This window comes from Staurois parvus, unplaced genomic scaffold (assembly GCF_062004578.1).
Source record: "Staurois parvus isolate SC_StPar_1 unplaced genomic scaffold, SC_StPar_1.0 ptg000464l, whole genome shotgun sequence".
NCBI classification, from domain to species: domain Eukaryota; kingdom Metazoa; phylum Chordata; class Amphibia; order Anura; family Ranidae; genus Staurois; species Staurois parvus.
In genome coordinates this window covers 299675-321159 of record NW_028318260.1, presented here as the reverse complement: position 1 = coordinate 321159, position 21485 = coordinate 299675, and the positions used below count along the sequence as shown (strand labels likewise).

The window sequence follows — 21485 nt, the reverse complement described above, 5'->3', positions numbered from 1 at the left end:
CTGGTGAATGTCTTTGTTAGAGAAATTAAATGGCAATCTACTTTATGAGTAGAGAATTATGTGAATGAGCTGTAGAATCTGTAAGCACTATATAAATCAATAACATCAAAGACAAAGGGCTCAAGGCCTGACCTGTACCTTCACCTGCCATTTATGCCCCCACCACTGCCCTTGATTCCTCCATATATTGGGTTCCCTTGGGCTATGAGCATACATGGGTATGCACATAATTAGACTAGACACAAGTGAATGCATTTCCTAAGTTCCATATTTCTACTTGGATCTCGCTGATCCTCTTACAGAACAGGTTTGCAAAATTTTGTCAGCATTTTGCTAAGGGGACTTTAAGTTGGCTCCCCTATACTGCCTTGTAGTCCTCCCAGACTACCCTCAGCTTTCACACACTGTTCTCAAGCCACAAAGAAGAGGGTGCACTGTCAGGCATAACACTATTATAAACACACAGGGGCATAATTTGCCAACAATTAAAATTGTATTGGTTGGGGAGGATGCCTTGACCTTGATGGTGGTCAGTAACCAAGATTCAGAGTTCCTGCTCTACACATCTACCCAGCCAGCACACCAGAGGCACTCTGTTCTCTTCTGATGCCTCAAGTAGACTTTAATGGTGCAACAATAACTGTCTGTCTTTTATTTAGAAAAACACTCCTGTGTAGAAGAGCCTTAAAACCTTTGTTGTAAGCCCTTCACAACAATGCAGCAACCTACTGGTTGGGCTCTCTTTTCTCTCTGAAAGCCTTCACAGAAGGAAAATCAACCACCTTCAAAGGCGCAACTCTCCTTCTGCTCTATAGTCAGCAGCCCTAAAGACTTCCAGGAACCCCTCCAACAAGTGATGGCTGTAATCCCCTCCCTTTCTTACCTTTTTTAGCATTTATTCCATAGCTCTGCATTATGCTCTTCCTTCTCTTTCTATCCCTCTACCAAGATCCTCTCCCACCATATCTACAAACATACTCTCTAGTGGTATTCTTGCAGGAACACATTACAGAATGAGCTCTATCACCACTTACGGATTTGCCACTTTCTCATCATCAGAGTTAGAGGCACAATACATGCTGCAATCTTACAGTACAATCAACTTTAGATTTATAATAGATTTGTAATATAAGTACCTACCTAAACTATCTAATCAATGTGTAACCAATCAGGCAGGCCTTTGCTCTACAAAGTTGCTGGTAAATCCACAGAATATTGTAATGTTTGTGCTGAACTTTAGCAACAAGCGAGAGACACCTCCTATTTCAGACACTGTAAATACCCTTTTAATGCCTTTGCCATATTAAGCCTCTCCTACTGAAAAACATCAGCTCTGGTATTCAGTAGACTATTTATCATGATTGCCAGGTCTTTTCCTGAGTGGCCCTCTTGACCGAACTCCCTTCCTGGTTTTTCACTTATCCCCCCAATTGAACTTTGACAACCCTGAGGTTGCATGGTGGTTGGTTCTGCTTGTACTGTTTATATTGTTACCATGTAATTCCAACTTCTTGATTTACCGGTATTTGCTTTTTGAATCCTTCCTACTGTCTTCCCTTTCTGTATGCACATTTTTCTGTACCCTTTTTACAAATGTACCTATGTAATGCTAGTTAATGGTAAATTATTGCTGCAAAAATAAGTTTGAATGGTTATAAAGAAATCTTAAACAATGTAAACAGGTTGACGTCCCTGATAAAAAGACATGGACTCGCCCGCCCTTAGAAGATAGTGTTTAAAAGGAACCCACTTCCAAATGACAGCTCTCCACACTTTACTAAGTTTCCCCCATGGTATTTTAGCAGTTCCTCTAAGTCAGCCTTTCGCAACCAGGGTGCCTTGAGGTTTCTTCAGGGGTGCCTTGGGAAAAATGTCTACAAATTGCCCAAAACTTGTATACAAGTCAGCAGGTGGAAGAAGCCTGCCTTTTAGCTACACAAAGCCACAGGTTTTCATTGTGCACCATTACGACCTTCTAGCCACCGATGTCCTGACAACCAATGACATCATCAGTTGATAAGGAGGATGCCAGCTGCCTGCAAAGCGTCCTAGTTTGACCCTCCCTTGCCCTTCTCAGTCAGTGCTGGGGTCACATTAGCTCAGTGATGGAGAAAAACTGAGGGAATAGAGAAACACTGGAATACTACTCAATACCAGTTTGCAAAAGTGTATTTGCTTTGGAAGAATTCACCTCTTGGGTGTCCTACATGTGTGGATATTACTGCGTTATATAAAACAATTAGAGTAGTTTTTCACATTTTAGAATGGGGTGCCCTTTTAAACTTATGGACAGTCTTGAGGAACCCTATTTTAGAATGGGGTGCTTCAAGACTGTCCATAATTTTAAAGGGTGCCTCGGACTGTCCATAATTTTAAAGGGTGCCTTGACTGGAAAAGGTTGAGAAACACTGCTCTAAGTGATAAATCTATTACTTTTATATAGTGAAATTAAAGACTCCGGAGGAAGACACTTATTGCTGAAAGGAAAAATCGAGAATTATGTGAAAACCATAGACAGCACACATGACCCTAATGAAAATAAACCAGAAATAATGATGAAAAATCTTTGAAAACTTGACCAATTCCAAAAGGGTATCGTAAAAGTGGCTGGAGACTTTAAATCATCCTTGAACTCCTTAATGGACTCCTCTCAGGTACTCACAATTTATCTTACTCAAAAACATAACAAAGTTAATGATCTAGTTCACCACATGCATCTTCCAGGTCCTTGGAGGACCCTTCATCTCCAAATAAGAAACTATTTATTTTACTTCTCCCCCACTACACCTACTCAAGGTTATACCTTCATCTAGTAAACCACATTTTGCTTTGACAAAGGTCAAGCAGCCAGTATAGCCGCTATCAGCTCATGCCCCATTCAATATACTTATAGACAACTAAAACTTTCAGTCAGAGTTTCAGTGAGTCCTTTATCTCATACCCTAGATTTCAGGACACCCTGAAAATGGATATTTCAGATATATTTAGCAAAAAAGACCTGGGTGGTAGATCTCTCACAGTTTTGAGAAAGACGCACAAAGACTATGGCCACTGGGAAAATAATTGTGCAGTGCTCCAAGCTATAATTCATGACCTCAGAACAGAAAAACAACCTGATTCAACAAATAGCTATTACAGAAATCTTACATAAAGAAAGCTTGGCAATGAAACACATATCTGAACCTACTAAGCTAAGACTGGACAATATACTTGATGCAGAAACAAAACTATTTTTTTTTCACCACAAAGACCAAAATTGTATGAAGAAACAAGGGTCAAAAAAGCGATTTTTTTCTGATACCGTACTGGGTCATGCTATGTGGACCTGTTTAGAAGCATATACAGTAGTGCTTAACAGAGTTTTTCTTTAACATAACCCAGTCAGGAAGCCAAAACATTGTTTTTCCTTGTGGACACAATGGAACACACATGTTCACATAACACAGGCTCAAAAAACACAGCGTATCTGACTTCTCTAAGAACAAAAATAGAAATTAATGAACACAAATATGCAATAATCATAGGCTGTTGAGTACTAGAAGCCAGATTGTTTTCACTTTAGTAAATGATTCCTAATTATTTGCATGCATGGATATAAAGGCAGGTTACAGACATTGGCTACTGAGTTCATTATTTCTGTTGTACCAGCTGTTCAGCTGTTATAAACTGGTTACTGATAATCTATTATTTCAAAAGGAACCCTTTGGTTTTAACAGGGGTTTTGTTACATTGCCACCCTAAACTGTGTATAGCTGGTATACTTGACTCAAATTTATAGTTGGCCTAATGATTTTATCACAGGGTGTCCACAAAATGAAAGCTTCAAAGAAAACCATGATGCATTACTTCTCAGTGATATTTGTTGGGACTGCCTAGACCAGGGGTTCTCAACCAGGGTTTAATTGAACCCTAGGGTTCCTCCAGAAGCTGTTATGGGTTCCTTGAGGAATTAGCAATTTCTGCCTCTCAGAAAAGGTCCCACTGACACCACTGATCTTTTTAGCTACTGTATTTATAAGGCGTATTTCTTCCCCATGTGCACAAGTGTAAGGAGCATTCTTCTCCCTAATCAATGTATCATAAGATAGTAATTTTAACAGGGGTTCCTTGAGACTGAAAGTTATTTCAAGGGTTCCTCTATGTTGAAAAGGCTGAGAGGCTGGCCTAGACTTTTACATTAGACTCAGATAACATTTGCCCACAAAATGAGAATCGCACATTCTGTGGGCAAACGGGACCTTCAGTGATCTCAAATCTTAGTGAGCAAAAGAGCACTTCCAAAGCTGATGTTTGCTTCTGTCTCTTGCAATGGCACCTCAACCTTACTAAGTTAGCACAAGTGATGTCAAATGGCAGCACATTTTTTTTTGCTATAATCTTATAATGTGTGGTCACACCAAATCTGGCCATCAATAATCATTCAGTATTGATGAGAATTAGGCCATTTATGAAGTATCACCAGTCATATATTTTCTCTATCCAAGGGACATAGTGCATATAGCATTGGATCAGTGCAGTGGATTATTTAGTGCTAACTGACAGCGCCTGTCTTGGGCACCAGATACTTGCGCTGTCAACATGCAGGCAAAGGGAGGGGGGGTGTCAGAGTGACAGTCTGTAAATCATCTACAGCCGTGGTGGCAGAAGCAAAAAGGCTCTACATTAGCTGCAACAGTGCTCAGCCAGTAGTTCTACAGGGGTTCAGGGCATGTCAATGCTCCCCTTTGTTTCCCATTGAGATTAATGTAGTGGACTGTTGGCAGCACAGAGCTCTATGATATCCACAAAGCAAGAGCAGGACATAAATGAAGCTGGAGATCTATCTACCAATGGGTATGTCTATGTAGAAAAATCATTCCACTTTCCCCATTTAATTTCCAAAACCCAACAAGAAGCCTCGCGAGCAGGGGATGTGGGAACAGAGTTTGCCTGCGCTCTGCTATAGGAATGCCCACAAATCGGGCTTCTAGCAGGGGAGGAACTGACAGGCAGGAGTAAAAGAATAAAAAAATCCACAGAGATATTCCAGTCTGTTGAAAGACCTGGCCCTTGACCGATTTTTCACTTTTCCCCATGATTCGGTGGGAGTATGGTATTAACTGCAGCGCATATCACTTTAGTCCTTTGGACAAATCATATTAAAAGAAGAACAGCCAGTTTTGGTGCTGCAGACTACAGGCAAAGGACTCTTCACCTGTCATTCTCAAATAGAGGTTTGGCTTTATATGGCAAGTGAAAGTTACCATTCTGCAGCTTAAAGCAAAACTTTCTTGAGTCCTCCCCTTCCTTACCTCTGATCCCTAACCTCCCTATCTATACCCTATACCCTTACCTTTTTTCTGCATTCTTCAGGTCAGTCTGCTGACATCACAGCTCCTTCTCTTCATTGGGGGTTATAACAAGCAGTTCTTCCTCTTCGAGTAGGAGTGAGTGCCACTTAGTCCAGGAGTGGTGTGAGTCTAGACTACGTAATGAAGCACCCCCAGGGGGTATTTTCACAACAGCTTAGTCTCACAGATAGTGGGTTGAATGACACCACCAACCTTTCAACCCAGAAGATGAGCCACAACAGACATCTAGAGCAGCAAGTCTTCAGGGGACAGTGCCAAAGAGGAGCTGTGAAGGCCGCTTTTATTATTTTAAGAAATACACTCATCTTCTGGGTTGAATGGCTGCCACTGTCATTCATAGCTAGTCATGATAGTATACTGGTGGAAGGCAGAATAGTAAGCTAAACAATGATTTTTTTTCCATGTGGTAGAATTGGGCTTTAAGAAATATGGTAAACCAAGAAAAAAGTGTTCTTAGGCATTGTACCTACAGCTTATCTGGTAAGCAGACATGGAAGTTGACAAACCCTTGCTATAGATACTCTTCCAAACTGCGAATGCAAGCTTATATTCATCGACTACCAGAAAGTTGTAAACAACTCTCAGAATAATGACACCCATTTATAAATGTTCCCCTTATTACTGACCACAGTGATCTTACCCTTCTGTCACTTTCTTGTTTAGCTTACTATTCTGCCTTCCACCAGTATGCTATGGACATTCATTTATCTGCAGATTTTTCAATTCATTTACCTTATCTAAGCATAGGGTTGATAGCACCAGCACATTTATCAATGTAATATAAAATTGGTAGCTAAGCTACTATGCTAACATAGTCGCATATGTGAACAGCATAATGAAGAGGCGATATAAAAAAGGAAAAATAAATATGTAGATAGACATAAACTTTAGATAAGATTTATGAGAAACCTGAAATCCACAGATCTGGAAGAATATCAGGCTGCCCATGAGCGTAAACAATTTTAACACAAATAATCTAGGAATACCACCTCTGGACACATTCTCAATTTTTCTCTATTACCCCTGGTTCACATATCCGCGTTTTGCTTGAGTACGAGAGCCCATTCATTTGAATGCACCCCCGTACCACAGGACACGCAAGTCCCTGCATTTCTTCTGAAAAACGCAGCCCGCACGGGTACCTCGGTTCCCAGTATGGTTGCATTTTCCAGTGTGGACGGCGTGCCATTATAATTAATGGCACCACCCGTGGATCCGCATTCCTCTGTGCGGGTGGTGCGGCTGCAATGATTTTTGTGCGGATCCGCAGCAACACCACCGACACATATGTGAACCAAGCCTTAGAGTGCTCTCAATCTGGAAGAAGGAGCACAGGTGCAGCCTTGTCAGTCTTGTAAGGGAGGGGGGGAGTGTTAGATGCCCTCGCAGATTTAAATACACTGAGGGTCCTTTCACACGGGCGTTTCGTATGTCCGTTTTTCATCTGTCCATTTAAGGATGAAAAATGGACACCTATGTATTTCTGTGGACTAGTGGATGTAAACAGATGATCATCTGTTTACATCCGTTGTTGTCCACATCTGTTTTTTTTGAATGGGAGAAACCCCTATTTTTCTTCCGTAAACAAAAATAAAACAGACGTAAAATGGATGTAAACAGACAAAAAACAAATGTAAACAGATGAAAAAGAGATGTAACGGATGTAAACAGACAAAAAACAGATGTAAACTGATGAAAACTGATGTGAACTGATGAAAAACTGATGTGAACTGATGCATAACTGATGTGAACTGATGCATAACTGATGTGAACTGATGCATAACTGATGTGAACTGATGCATAACTGATGTGAACTGATGAAAACTGATGTGAACTGATGAAAAACTGATGTTAACTGATCCGTTTTTTCTTGGAAAAAACGTGACTGAACTCATGAAAAAAACTGAACGCCCGTGTAAAAGGACCCTAAAAATTTAAGTCGAACTCCAGCTGATGCTTTATAATCGGTTACAGCAAACAGCTTTTTTCCTTTTGAGATAAAGGTTTTACATAAATAAATAAAAGCTGATCTGTGTAAGCACCCCTGCCAGTGTTAAATGGTCTGTCCAATCTAACTGATACATGCTGTGTAAAAATAGAAGGTAAATATACAGTGCAGCGCTTCTCTATTCACATAAACCAATTCTATGTGCAAAATATAATAAACATATATCAACTATTGTAAACATGCATTAAAGTGAACATGTGTCAATGCAAAGTCTCTCAAAATTTCTCCAACTTGGACAAACCTTCTGTCTTCATATAAATTAATTCCTCCACCAAACAACCACCAGATGTGCCCTCACCTGGAGTTTTTGACCTCACATCAGGTCAAAAAACGCATGCGTCCCAAGAATTGAACATATAAAGTTGTACATCTCCACACTGCAGGATCTTCAACCAGAAATCACCACTTTCTAATAGAGCTCCTCCTCCACTCCACATATACGATATAAAAGATGGGGAACACAATAGTGCTTTATCCTTAAAACAACTCAATTTTATTAACCACCTCCCGTCCGGCAGTTGTATATAAACGGCCGGACGGTGGCATTGCAGTTTCGGGTGGCCATTTAAAAACGGCCTCCCTGCACCCTGCTCCCAGGGAGCGCGCAGCACCGCAATCCGGTGCCCGCTGTGCCCTCCGGACACAGTGGAACACCGAACACCGATCGTCGGATGGGACCTCTGTACATCAAGTGATCACATGCAAAGTAGTAAGCAAGATGTCACTTGTGACATCATTGCTTACTACGTGTGAAATCTGTGAGTGATCACAGAGGTCACATGGTACAAGGCTATTCACAACAGCCTTGTACCATGTGACAAGCTGTGACCAATCACAGCTCACTCAGTAGTTCTCAGTTGCTGCAAGGATGCAGCTAGAGAGAAGGAGAAATTATTTATTTTACATCCTTTATGGGTGTAAAAGCAATCAGTGTAAAAAAAAAAATCTTCATCACCCCCCACAAGTAGTACAGTGTCACCATGGTGACATTTTACTGCTAGGGTGACAGTATGTAAAAAAAATAAATAATAAATAATATCTAAAAAATAAAAAAAAGGAAAAACATTTTTTTTAAATTATAATTTTGGTTATAAACTAATTTGGGTTATTTTTTCTTTTTACTAAAAATATAACGGAATACATTTTGGCCAAGATTTATGATGAAATACTATTTATTTGCAAACGTTTATAAGAAAAACACTTTGTTTCAAAATTTTTGGACTTTTTAATTTACATAGCAAAAAAAAATAAAAATCCCAGTGGTGAATAAATACCACCAAAATAAAGCTTTATCTGTCACAAAGAAATGCTAAAAAATTCATACGAGTACAGTGTTGCATGACCGTGCAACTGTCATTCAAAGTTTGATAGCACTGAAAACTGGCCTGGACAGGGAGGGGGTGAAAGTGTCCAGACTGGAAGTGGTTAAAGGCTTTAACAATGGCCACTCACATTTTCTAGGTGCTCATCAAACCAGATATAATACACACGTAAAAACACTTTTAGAAAGTGGTGATTTCTGGAGGAAGATCCTGCAGTGTGGAGACGTACACTTTTAGATGTCCAATTCTTGGAACGCATGCGTTTTTTGACCTAACATGATGTGAGGTCAAAAACTCCAGGTGAGGGCACATCTGGTGGTTGTTTGGTGGAGGAATTAATTTATATGAAGACAGAAGGTTTGTCCAAATTGGAGAGATTGCTGATTTAAGTTGAAGAAATTTTGAGAGACTTTGCATTGACACATGTTCACTTTAATGCATGTTCACAATAGTTGATATATGTTTATTATATTTTGCACATAGATTTGGTTTATGTGAATAGAGAAGCGCTGCACTGTATATTTACCTTCTATTTTTACGCACATGTTATCCGAGTAGTGTGAGGAGCTTTCACTAGTTTAGAGGGGATTAAGTAACAAAATATTTTTAACTGAGACATTCTGCTGGAGAGCTTGTTGTTTTGAAAAAGTTGCAATATAATGAATGCTTGAATTGGGGTTTATTACTGCTCTGAAGTAAATCTAACAGGATAAAATTTAGTTTGCTAAAGCATTGTGAATCAAACATTTGTTATATTCTTTTTTTTATCTGAAAAACGGTTTTCACCTTTTTGCATCTCAGTGCTGTTGATCTCCTTCAGCCTTTGTCAGACACTTCTTGTCGGCATGCTTTTAAAGCGGAGCTCCACCCAAAAGGGGAAGTTCCGCTTTACGCCTTTGTCCCTCGCTCCCCATTAAGGATTGGCACCTTTGGGGAGCAGGGAAGGGTGGGTCCCCGAATTTGACAGGTACCCGCTCCCACTTCTGCTGGGATCTCCTAGGAGATCGGAAGCGGAAGTAGTCCTCCCTTCCTCCCTCCCGTAGTCTTCTGGGACATGTGACAGGTCCCAGAAGACTACGGGGCCATTCACAAAGCGCAGCGCTTCTCAGGCATACGCACTGGGCACCCGGCTGTGAAGCCGCAAGCTGTCACAGCCAGGTGCCCACACTGAAGATGTCAGCACCAGGGAGAAAAGACGGACGGTGAAACCAGCGGTGGTGAGGACACCGCTGGACCAAGGGACAGGTAAGTGGCTGTATTTTGTAGATACTGACTTATATTTTTTTTTTCCAGGTGGAACTCTTTAAGTGGTCCTAGAGGCTGAAGGTTTTTTACCTTCATGCATTCTATGGTAGCAGCATGCTGAGAACCTGAGCCAGCTGACGATCAGGCATGGGTACCAACAATATGGTCATCATCCTTCCAGAGCCTGGACCGACAGTGACGACAGCTGACAGCAGGGCTTAACGGTTTTCACTGAAAGGGGAAGTAAAATAAATTCCCGAATTTTGGGTTCATAATCAGAACAGTAATAGAGGGGAAACCTTCCAACTGAGGTACTAGTTCTGGTGACCCTGGTGACACCCTAGGATTCCCTCACTTTGAGGGGGATTTCCTGACACTTCTTGTTTTGGCTATGGAATAAAAAAAATGAAGGGAAATCTCCCTTATGGGACACAAATGACAAAAACACTGACAGGGGTTATAATCCTTTCCTACTTTATAGAAAATGAAAAAAAAAATGGGTTGCCTTTAGTTACACTTGGAGTGCCGGTTCACACAGCACATCACATGTGATTCACACAGGAATCGTACCGCATTCCTGTGCAAATCACATGCAGTTTCTGTCCAGTGCAGTTGGAGCCATACATTTTGTATGGCTCAAATCGCACGGTATTCGCACCAAAATCGTGCAGGGCTATATTTTTGTCTGCACCGGAATCAGATCTGCCAATCACACCGCATTTTGCGAAACAATTTTGGGGTGTGGTTAACTTAACATACACAACCACAGCGGTTCACATGAACAGAATGCAATTTTGATGCGGGGTGGAAATCGAATTCCGCACCATATCAGTGCGAACCGGAACTAAAGTGGTTGTAAAACCTTTTGATTTTTTTATCCTAATGCATTCTTTGCATTAAGGTAAAAAAACCTTCAGAGTGCAGTTGGCTTCCTCTGCTGTCAATCACAGCCAATGAGGAGGGTTCGTGGGGGGAGGGCGAGTCAAGGCGAGCTGGCTTGGCAGTGAGCACGCCCGAGTGCTTCCATAGCAAGCGGTTTGCTATATGGGCACTTCAATGGGCAGTTCAATTCCTCTTTGACCTCTATGAAAAGTAAAGAGAGGCTGCCATTGCTACCATTGATGCCCTCCGTCTAATATACTAGTTGCCTGGGAGTCAGAGAAAAATCAGAACTCCTGATTTGCATGCATATTCCAGGAAAGTGTTAAAAAGCCATGGTCAGCTCCCCCTCAAGTACTTCCCTTAGCCCAATCTCAATCCAGCACTGTACTCAAGATCAGCTGCACTGCTCTCTCTCAACTTATTGGACACGGAGGTAGTGGCAGGAATCATTGGCTCCTGCTGCTGTCAATCAAACCCTGTGAGGAGGGAGCTGGCATACCGCCCAACTTTTTGAGATGGGAATGAGGGACACCTATCAGCATGTATGTAGGCATAGGACACCCCCGCCACTCCCCCTTCCACACCTCTTTAAAAAAGATTTATACATAAAAAAAGATTAGTTAAACCCACAAGTGCTTTTTTTAATCACTACCATACTGGCTTTTGAAATTTAAAAATGCAACCATTTAGAAATTGAATACAAAGTTTAGCACTGTGAAACACTTTTTGAAAGATAAATAATGCATTTTATATACAACTATTTAGATCAGACCAAAATGAGGGACAAATGAGGAGGAAAGAGGGACAGAGGGACTTTGCTCCAAATCAGGGACAGTTGAGAGGTATCCGAGTGGGGGGGGGGGGGGGCAAGCTGAGCTGTGTATGTCAATAGAGGCATACAGCCTGGCTAAGGATCAAGCCTGTACATCTGCCCCCCAGCAAGTGGCTTGATACGGGGGCAGACACAGAAGAGGAGTAGACAGCGCGGCAGGAGACCACAGAAGAGGCAGTTCAGAGACACTCTTTGCAAAACTATTGCATAGAGCAGGTAAATATAACATGTTTGTTTAAAAAAAGAACTTTATAAACAATTGTTCAATGCACACTAGGAGCTTTAAGAAGTGTCAGAAAAAGCCGTTTTTCAGTCTTTGTGCCACCGTTTAGTAGTGAACTATGGGTTGTTTCCTGGCCGGCCGGGTTGCATGCTTGTAGGGAGGACCCAACACCCAAGTGTTCTTTTGTTTACAGTCAGCTGTCAGCAAGGAATACCGCCATATAAGTCATCAATGGTTAAAGACGCGGCAGCTGCCTGCTCCTTAGCAACCCCCTCTTAACAGTGGTTAGCAGCGGTTGGGAGCCTGTAGGAGCGTTTAGCATTTTTTTCTGATGGAAAAATCACTCTCCTAATCGCAAACCAGAGAGGTTTTTTTCTGCTCCTAAACGCTGAGCTCTAAACTACAAAGTGAGCATTTGCATATAGGATAGCATTATGTGCTTCCAGAGGCAGAAACAAAACCTCTAAATGCTGCTCCTAGGAGCCCATTTTAAACTAGTGCGCATGGAGCCCAATTCAATACATTCTGTTGTAATAACATACAGTGATGGAAAAATAACACAAATTGACTTTCTGAGTTAATTGTTGTTTGTGCAAGGTTCAGTAACTAAGGGAAAGTTATATGAATTAAATACATTTTGCAATACCCATAGGGGCACCCTTCTACATGCTTTTTGGAAATCCCCCCTGTTGTGCCCATTCTTGCAACAGGTTACACAAATCATAACACAACATCACTGTTAGCTCTTTTTCTAACAACCCTAAGGCTGTCTATTTAAACTTGACACTGCTGTCAAGGAAACGTTACAAGAAGTCATTTCTGATCCATCTATTAAATGCTGCTAGGGCATGTATCCCCAGCAACTGGAAACAAATGAGCCTGCCAATGCTGAGGCAATGGTTTTCAAGGGTGAACGATATGCAGACTATGGAAAACTTCACCTCTGCCCTTGGGTGAAAGCCAGAAGAACACCCTGCCAGATGGTTCCATTGGGAACAATTTCGATACTCCATTGGGTATATACCATACAAATGAGTAATATCTCTGTATCAGAGGCATTCTGAGGCTACACTCTCCTCCTTTGGTTCTTTGCCCCCCAAATCGTCCTTTTTTTCCTCCTTTCCTTACTTTCCTGTTACTCCTTCCCTTTTTTGAACTCACTTCCCTTGACCCACAGTTAACCACTTCAGGTCCGAACACTTTCACCCCCTTCCAGTCCAGGCCAATTTTCAGCTTTCAGCACTATCACACTTTGAATGACAATTACTCACTCATGCAACACTGTACCCATATGAAATTTTTATCCTTTTATTTTTGAGAGAGATAGAGCTTTCTTTTGATGGTATTTACACACCACTGTGTTTTTTATTTTTTGCTATATAAATGAAAAAATACTGAACATTTTTTACTTAGTTTTTGTCATAAAATTTAGCAAATAGATAACTTTTCTTCATAAATGTAGGCCAAAAATGTATTCTGCTACATTTTTGGGGTAAAAATAACCCAAAACAGTTTATACTATTTAGTCTGTGTGAAAGCTATAGAGTCTACAAACTATGGGATATATATTTGAAAATTGATTAGTTGAGATCCTAAAATGCCAGATGCTGGTATGGCATATGGCAGTGATTAGGACGCTTGTATGGGGTATGGCAATGATCAGGACATTAGCATGAGGTATGGCGGTGATCAGGGCGCTGGTATGGCAGTAGTCAGGACGCTGTTATGGGGGTGATCAGGATGTTGGTATGGGTTATGGCTGTGATCAGGATGCTGATATGAGACATGATGGTGATCAAAACGCTGGTATGGGGTTAGGTAGTGATCAGGGTGATGGTTTGGGGTATGGCGGTGATCACGATGCTGGTATGAGGTATGGTGGTGATCAGGATGCTGGTATGGCATATGGGGTGATCAGGATGCTGGTATGGGGCATGGCAGTGATCAGGATGCTGGTATGGGGCATGGCAGTGATCAGGATGCTGGTATGAGGCGTGACGGTGATCAGGTTGCTGTTATGGGATGTGACGGTGATCAAGATGCTGGTATGGGATATGACGGTGATCAGGACACTGGTATTGGGTATGACGGTGATTAGGACGCTGGTATGGGGTATAGCGGTGATCAGGACACTGGTATGGCATATGGGTGGATCAGGATGCTGTTATGGGGTAAGGCGGTGATCAGGATGCTGTTATGGGGTATGGCAGTAATCAGGATGCTGGTATGGGGTATGGTGGTGATCAGGATGCTGGTATGGGGTATGGCAGTAATCAGGATGCTGGTATGGGGTATGGCGGTGATCAGGATGCTGGTATGGGGTATGGCAGTAATCAGGATGCTGGTATGGGGTATGGCGGTGATCAGGATGCTGGTATAGGGTATGGTGGTGATCAGGGCATGGTGCATCAGTGCTGCTTCTTGTCCACCATCTATGTACAATGGGTGGACAGAAAGAGGTTAAAGTAAAATTCCAGCAAAGCCTAATTAGTCTTAAAAATGCAATCTCCTGTGTCTGCCAGCAGCGGCACATGCAGGGGAGAGGATAGAGCGTCCAACATCAGCTTGAAAGCCGGGAGTGGTGACATCATCCATATGCTCCCGTGTTCTTATGCGATTCCTATGTGACTCAGTGCAGTGTGATTTTCAGTCCATTCATTTGAATGGGCTGAAATTTTACTGGATCACACCAAAAGTAGTGCATGCACTTTTCAAAAACTGGGTCACATGGTACTGTGCAACCAGGTGATCCGATGCAGGCAAACGTGCTACGTTTGCAATCGGCATTTAGGATGTCTTTGGAAATACATTGACACCCGCAGCTGACCGCACACCCAGTTCATTTATAAAGCAGTGCGGAAAACAAGATAAAGTGCGGATTTCCCACACAGCTTTCTGGTGTGACTGAACCCTTACAATTTGCAAATACCTCATCAAAACCCTTAACCTCCCTTAGGGCTAGTTCACACCAGATGCAGACCAGTGCATTTTTTTTTTGCATCAAAAAGGCATGCACAGTGTTTTCCAAGTATTCCAATGGCCCTAGCTCACACCAGTGCAGTCAGTTCCAGTTTCCGGTGCAGAAAAAAAAAGTAGAACACGCTGCATTTTTGCTGCACAGAACCATACAAACTGCATCAAAAACACACCAGAACGGAGCGTGGTGTAGACTGTAAACAAAAATGCACCCAGAACACATCCGAATCGCGTTTTTATGGTGTGAACTGGCCTTTAGGGCAGGGGCGGACTGACAACTCATGGGGCCCTCAGGCAATAGTGGATCATGGGGCCCCTGTGTCCTTGTCCACACCCAAAAAAGCCTATGAAAAAGCCAATGAAAGGTACCAGGGGCATCTCATGGGGCCCCCTACTGACCCCGGGCGCTCGGGCAGTGCCCGAGTGCTCGAATGGTCAGTCCGCCCCTGCTTTAGTGTTTCCCCTCTCCTACATGAGCAGAAAAGTTGGTTTCCTCTAAACACTCTGCCGCATAGGTGGGTGTTCACCTTTATAAGCAGTAGAGCGAATAGGAAATTGGGTAACATGCAAGGTCAACTGATACGATTTCAGATATACACTCACCGGCCACTTTATTAGGTGCACCTGTTCAATTGCTTGGTAACACAAATTGCTAATAAGCCAATCACATGGCAGCAACTCAATGCATTTAGGTATCTAGAAGTGGTGAAGATGACTTGCTGAAGTTCAAACTGAGCATCAGAATGGGGAGGAAAGGGGATTTAACTGACTTTGAACATTGCATGGTTGTTGATGCCAGACAGGCTGGTCTGAGTATTTCAAAAACTACTGATCTACTGGGATTTTAACGCACAACCATCTCTAGGATTTACAGAGAATGGTCCAGAAAAGAGAAAATATCCAGTGAGCGGCAGTTGCGTGGATGAATAAGCCAAAGTCACTTAAAGTGTTACTAAACCCAAGACCCTGCATTCATTATATATGGTCTCCCACAGTAAAAAGAACATGGAAGTGCAATTATTTTAGTAAATATAAACCACTAAATACCTTTTCTTATCAGAAGTTAGAGCAGTCTTGTGACAGTGTCCAGTCGAGCACTGATTAAAGCTTGTAGGATGAGTTTTAATTTTGCTCTAGGATGATGCAGAACCCCTGACTTCTGTCTGGACGGTGCTGATTGGCTGTGTGCCGATCACATGCCCTCTCCCAAGAAAAAAAAAATGCTTTAGCAACACAAACCAAACTGAGCATGTCCAGAGTGACTCCACACTATATGACTTATCAGGAGATAAGAGGGGGGGGGGGGGTCACTGGAAAAAGGGGAGGATCAGAGAAGAGAGGATCCAACAGCATTTTTGCAAAATGCAGAGGATTAACCCCTTAGTTTCCCCAGTGAGTATAACAAGCATACTTTACTGCATATACAGACTGATTTTACTGTTGTGGGTTTAGTAACACTTTAAATCCCTTTTCTTCCCTATTCTGATGCTCGGTTTGAACTTCAAAAAGTCGTCTTCACCACGTCTACATGCCTAAATGCATTGAGTTGCTGCCATGTGATTGGCTGATTAGCAATTTGTGCTACCAAGCAATTGAACAGATGTACCCAATAAAGTGGCCAGTGAGCGTGTATATACAGTTAGGTCCATATATATTTGGACACAGGCACAATGTTAGTTATTTCAGGTATTTACCAAAACATATTCAAGCTATAGTTATAAAATGGATATGGGCTGAAAGTGAACACTCTGAGGTTTAATTTGAGGGTATGTACATCCAAACTGGAGGAAGGATTTAGGAATTATAACTCTTAAGAGTAGCCATCCCCCTTTTTCAAGGAACCAAAAGTAATTGGACAATTGAATCAAAAGCTGTTTCATGGCCAGGTGTGGGCTACTCCATTATTTCCTCATCAATTAAGCAGGTAAAAGGTCTGGAGTTGATTCTAAGTGTAGGGTATGTTACCAGTCTTATCTATCTCAGTTCTGGAATTTTGAAATACTGTGCTATCTGTATGCTTCAGTCAATCTATTACATACATTAAAAAAAAAGAAAAGAACGCAATGCACTTCAGCAAAAGAGAAACTCTGATTAGCTGCTATGGGTTACCACATGCTGCGCACTGCTCCTTACATCGCTTTATAGATCTAAATAAATCTGTTACAATGGATAGCTTTGAAACACATTTTGTAAGATCACACAATACAGTTGAAGAGAATGATGATAAAATTCTGTGCGTGTTGAAGCGTATATGGTATATGACATCCAAAAAATGGTGACTGTCACATGCTGTCCTCCAATGTCTATATAAGCACCTATTCAAGCACCATGGACATAAGGAACCTATTTTATAATACCTGTGATTAGAAAAGGTTTTCAGTTAGAACAGGTGAAAATATGATATTCAAACCATGGCAATGGATGACCCCAATGAAAGCCTGATTGTTTAGCATGGAAGTTTTACGCCTGGGTTTTTGAAGCCAAGTAAAGCTTGGGTTGCAGTTTCTGGAGAATGCCACATTTAGCATTCTGATGATTTCATAGCTTCTTCATTATGTACCGGGATACATTCCGAGCCAAGCTGTCCTGACCATAGAACAGTAAATGATATTACACAGAACAGTTTAGCATTGACAGTACAATCAGGAAATCTTTGGATTCTAAAATGACGCATTATGATTCCCTTAAATATGATGGAGGCTGTAAGCAGGTTGTTCTACAGCAATTTACTGATTCTAAGATCTCCTTGTCAGTCAGCTTCTGGATGTCAGGGATTTTAACCAGCCAAATGCCGGAAGTGAGAGTGGACTATTTCTGTGATATAAGCGATGGCTCTAGCAGAACAGCTGTGGCAGGAGGGGATGAGGCTGCAGGCTCTTTTGGGACAGCAATACAACATCTGTCACCTTATACAGTTCTTCATCTGCCTCCTTCTCAAGCCTGTGTCTGTTAGCATCAAATAAAAGGTGACACCCAGCTCAGTACTACCATGGTAAGGTCTTGGAAAGCAAGATTTCCCCATCTACAAATGCTAGGAACAGGTGTCAGCATTTCTAGGAGATGTTTGACTTTTGCCTTATCAAACATGGAGCCTTGCACAAAAAGCATACTATATGTACGGCTTTATGGCACAATACTACTAGCGGTCCAGGTCCCTTCTTCATAAACCTGAGATCAGATAGCATTTAAAGGCGGTTCAATGAATTCCATCACATCAAGGTTCCCATTCCCACTACAGCATGACAACATGACATATTGGCCCTGGAGACTGGATTCTGGCCACTGCAAAGAAGCTGCTTAAAGATCATCTACTGTTTTATGGTCTTTGAGAACACTGAAATGACAGCGAGCTGGTGAGATGTATAGGCTACCTGCTCAATGTTCCAGTTAGCACCACCGCAAGGCATTGTTAGTGAGTGACATGCGTTACTGAGGCATGCAGGTGACTTGAGGCTAGGGAAGCATGTGCTGTGTATCCCCTCCACTCCAAGGAATCAGGGAATGCGTGGTGCAAAACTTTGCCACCCCACGTCACTGAGCTGCTGTCACCTCAAATGACTTTCTATCACAGCTTCTCTGTAACCCATGCAGCACCAGTAGAGCCAGCACTGCAGCACCATGGTGAGAAGCCTGACATCTACTGCAGATGGGTAAAGTCACTACTCCAATGGACCACTGTGCTTTCCTTACAGAGCTCTGACCAAACTATATTCATATCAGCTAACTGCTCTGTCCTACTAGAAGGATGACATTATGACTGGCAGGGGCTCATTTTTATTGGAAAGTCTAACTGCTACCATGACTCTATTCCAGTTGTATTTAGAGAATCAGATCTCGCACCTTCTATAGAAATCATATTCACCCATCCTGAACTGGGAGAGCCTGGTCAGCACTGCAGTGGAAGCCAGCCATCTGCAATACACTTCTACACTGTCGAAGCGGAGGTCTCACTTGGACAAGTCAGTCCCACCATCATAACAACTGCAGGAACTAGAAGCTGTTCAACATAAACCTTACAACGGACTGTAAGCTCTTCAACATAAACCTTGCAATTTACTGTAAGTTCTTCAACATAAACCTAGCTTACCCAATAGACTGTAAGTTCTTTGACATAAACCTTGCAATGGAATGTAAGATCTTCAACATAAACCTTGCAATGGACTGTAAGCTCTTCAACATAAACCTAGCTTACCCAATAGACTGTAAGCTCTTTGGCATAAACCCTACAATGTACTGTAAGCTCTTCAACATAAACCTTCCAATACACTGTAAGCTCTCCAACATAAACCTTCCAATGAACTGTAAGCTCTTCGACATAAACCTTCCAATAGACTAGCTTACCCAATAGACTGTAAGTTCTTTGACATAAACCTTACACTGGACTGTAAGCTCTTCAACATAAACCTTACAATGGACTGTAAGCTCTTCAACATAAACCTAGTTTATCCAATAGACTGTAAGCTCTTTGACATACATCTTACAGTGGACTGTAATCTCTTCAACATAAAACTTACAATGGACTGTAAGCTCTTTGACATGAACCTAATTCACCCAATAGACTGTACACTTTTCGTCATAAAGCTTACAAAGGACTGTAAACTCTTTGTCATGAACCTTCACCCCATGGACTGTAAGCTCCCTAAAAAAACCTTACAATGGACTATAAGCTCCTTGGCAAGAACCAAATTCATTTAGGAACCTGACATAAGAAGAGCATACAAATGTTCTTAGGTCATGTACCATGATATAGTAATAAGCCAAAAAATAAAATTAGTATCCCTTACAGGTTTCTTATGACTTATATTTCCAGTATGAATGATAAGACAGTTTCATACATATGTGTATATGATTGTGTGGCAGCTGTGGGTGCATAACTGTGTACAGACATTACTGGGGATAGATAGATAGATAGATAGATAGATAGATAGATAGATAGATAGATAGATAGATAGATAGATCTAGTTTGTGGGATATATATCTAGGTGTGGGATATATATATATATATATACCTAGTTTTGCGTAGATGTGGGGTATATATATATATATATATATATATATATATATATATATTACATAGATCAATAGATAGATCTGGTTTTGAATAGGTGTGGGGTGTATGTATATATATATATATATATATATATATATATATATATATATATATATAATATTGTACATACATATATATGTATAGACTGATAGACAGACCTAGTTTTGAGTAGGTGTGTGTGTATATATATATATATATATATATATATATATATATATATAGTGTGTGTGTGTATAAACACACACACACGTGTATATATATATATATATATATATATATATATATATAGTGTGTGTGTATAAACACACACACACGTATATATATATATATATATATATATTACTGTACCTACATATATATGTATGGATAGATATATAACATATATAGCATATAGAGTATATTATAGCATACATGTATGGTATAATATATGGTATAATATACATGTATGCATATATATTTATTGTATACTTTCTCTCTCTCTATATACACACACATATATGCATCAACATATACAGTATATACCATCCATCCATATACATGTAGATGCTGCATTCTACAGGTTCTCCATGGAGATCATGGCTATCCCCCTATAGATGAATGCAGCTCCTGATGTCCCCATGCAGTGTGACAAGTGGTGGTGGGGATCGGAGGGGACAGTGATGAGGATGACAGTGCTTGGAGTTTCTATGGACTCTGACACCTCGTCTTGAGCCCAGGCAGGAGGGATGCACTGACAGCTCACTCTCCCCCATCCATCAGCCTTCATATTCCATTTCCCTTGCCCTGTAGACATTCCTCGCACCTCATCTCATCCAGATCCCAGGCACACATATACGATCCCAGCGTGCAGCATGCCCCCAGCCACTTGTCATTGTCATATACAGAAGGTATAGCCCAGGAGCAGCTCTCTGATGGCCATGGCAGGCGATCGGAGTGGTCCATGGTGTCACTGCCTCTCCCATCCATCAGACACTCACCTACCTCCTCACCCCACCAGCTCCTGCCGATCCGGGGTGTACCGCATCTTCTCCGAGCAGACAGCTGGAATGCTCTTCTTCTTTTTTCTCAATCAGAGGGAGAACCCTGGTGGGGTTGGCACGGGCAGAAAGTTGGGCAGAGCGTGTCTCCCCCCTGGGTGGTGGATGGCAAGGTAGTGGGGGAGATAGATAGGAGGGGAGGGGAGGAGACCTGGGCTTGTGCTGCAGTGCAGGATAGCTGGGCTCCTAGTCAAGCAGAGCAGGAGCAGTGTCTATGTCTAGGAGACAGGATTGGATGAGGGAGAGAAGGAAACAAAGGAAGCCGGATCCATCCAAGGACTGCCTAGTGCAAGGAGAGGGAGAGCATCCCTGACATCAGCACAAACTTTCCCTGCCTGGCCCTGCACCTGTCACAGCACCCTGGAGGAGCACAGCACACGATCCACACCTGGTTTTACACCCAGGGCATGCTTCCCCTAAACTTCCAGCTTCTATCTGCCCAGCAGTCAAACCTGATCAAAATCTGGACTGGATCAGAACAAAGCCCGGATCTGTCTCCAGCCAAATGACAAATGCAGCAATCACTGGAATTCACAGAAAACAATAATAACAGACACAG

At 41.8% G+C, this 21485-nt stretch overlaps 1 protein-coding gene across 5 annotated transcripts in view; it reads right to left on the bottom strand.

The window, feature by feature from the left end:
- The window catches only part of DLGAP3 (DLG associated protein 3), a 518806-nt gene extending 497534 nt beyond the window's left edge, over positions 1–21272 (bottom strand). The window contains exon 1 of one of the 5 annotated variants that reach the window (XM_089688984.1): positions 20871–21272. The gene's annotated coding sequence lies outside the window, so the exon portion shown is untranslated. Of the gene's footprint in view, positions 1–20866 lie in introns of all 5 variants that reach the window. The other 4 variants (XM_089688981.1, XM_089688980.1, XM_089688982.1 and 1 more) reach the window with 4 other exon arrangements.
- Between the last annotated feature and the right edge of the window lie 213 nt (positions 21273–21485).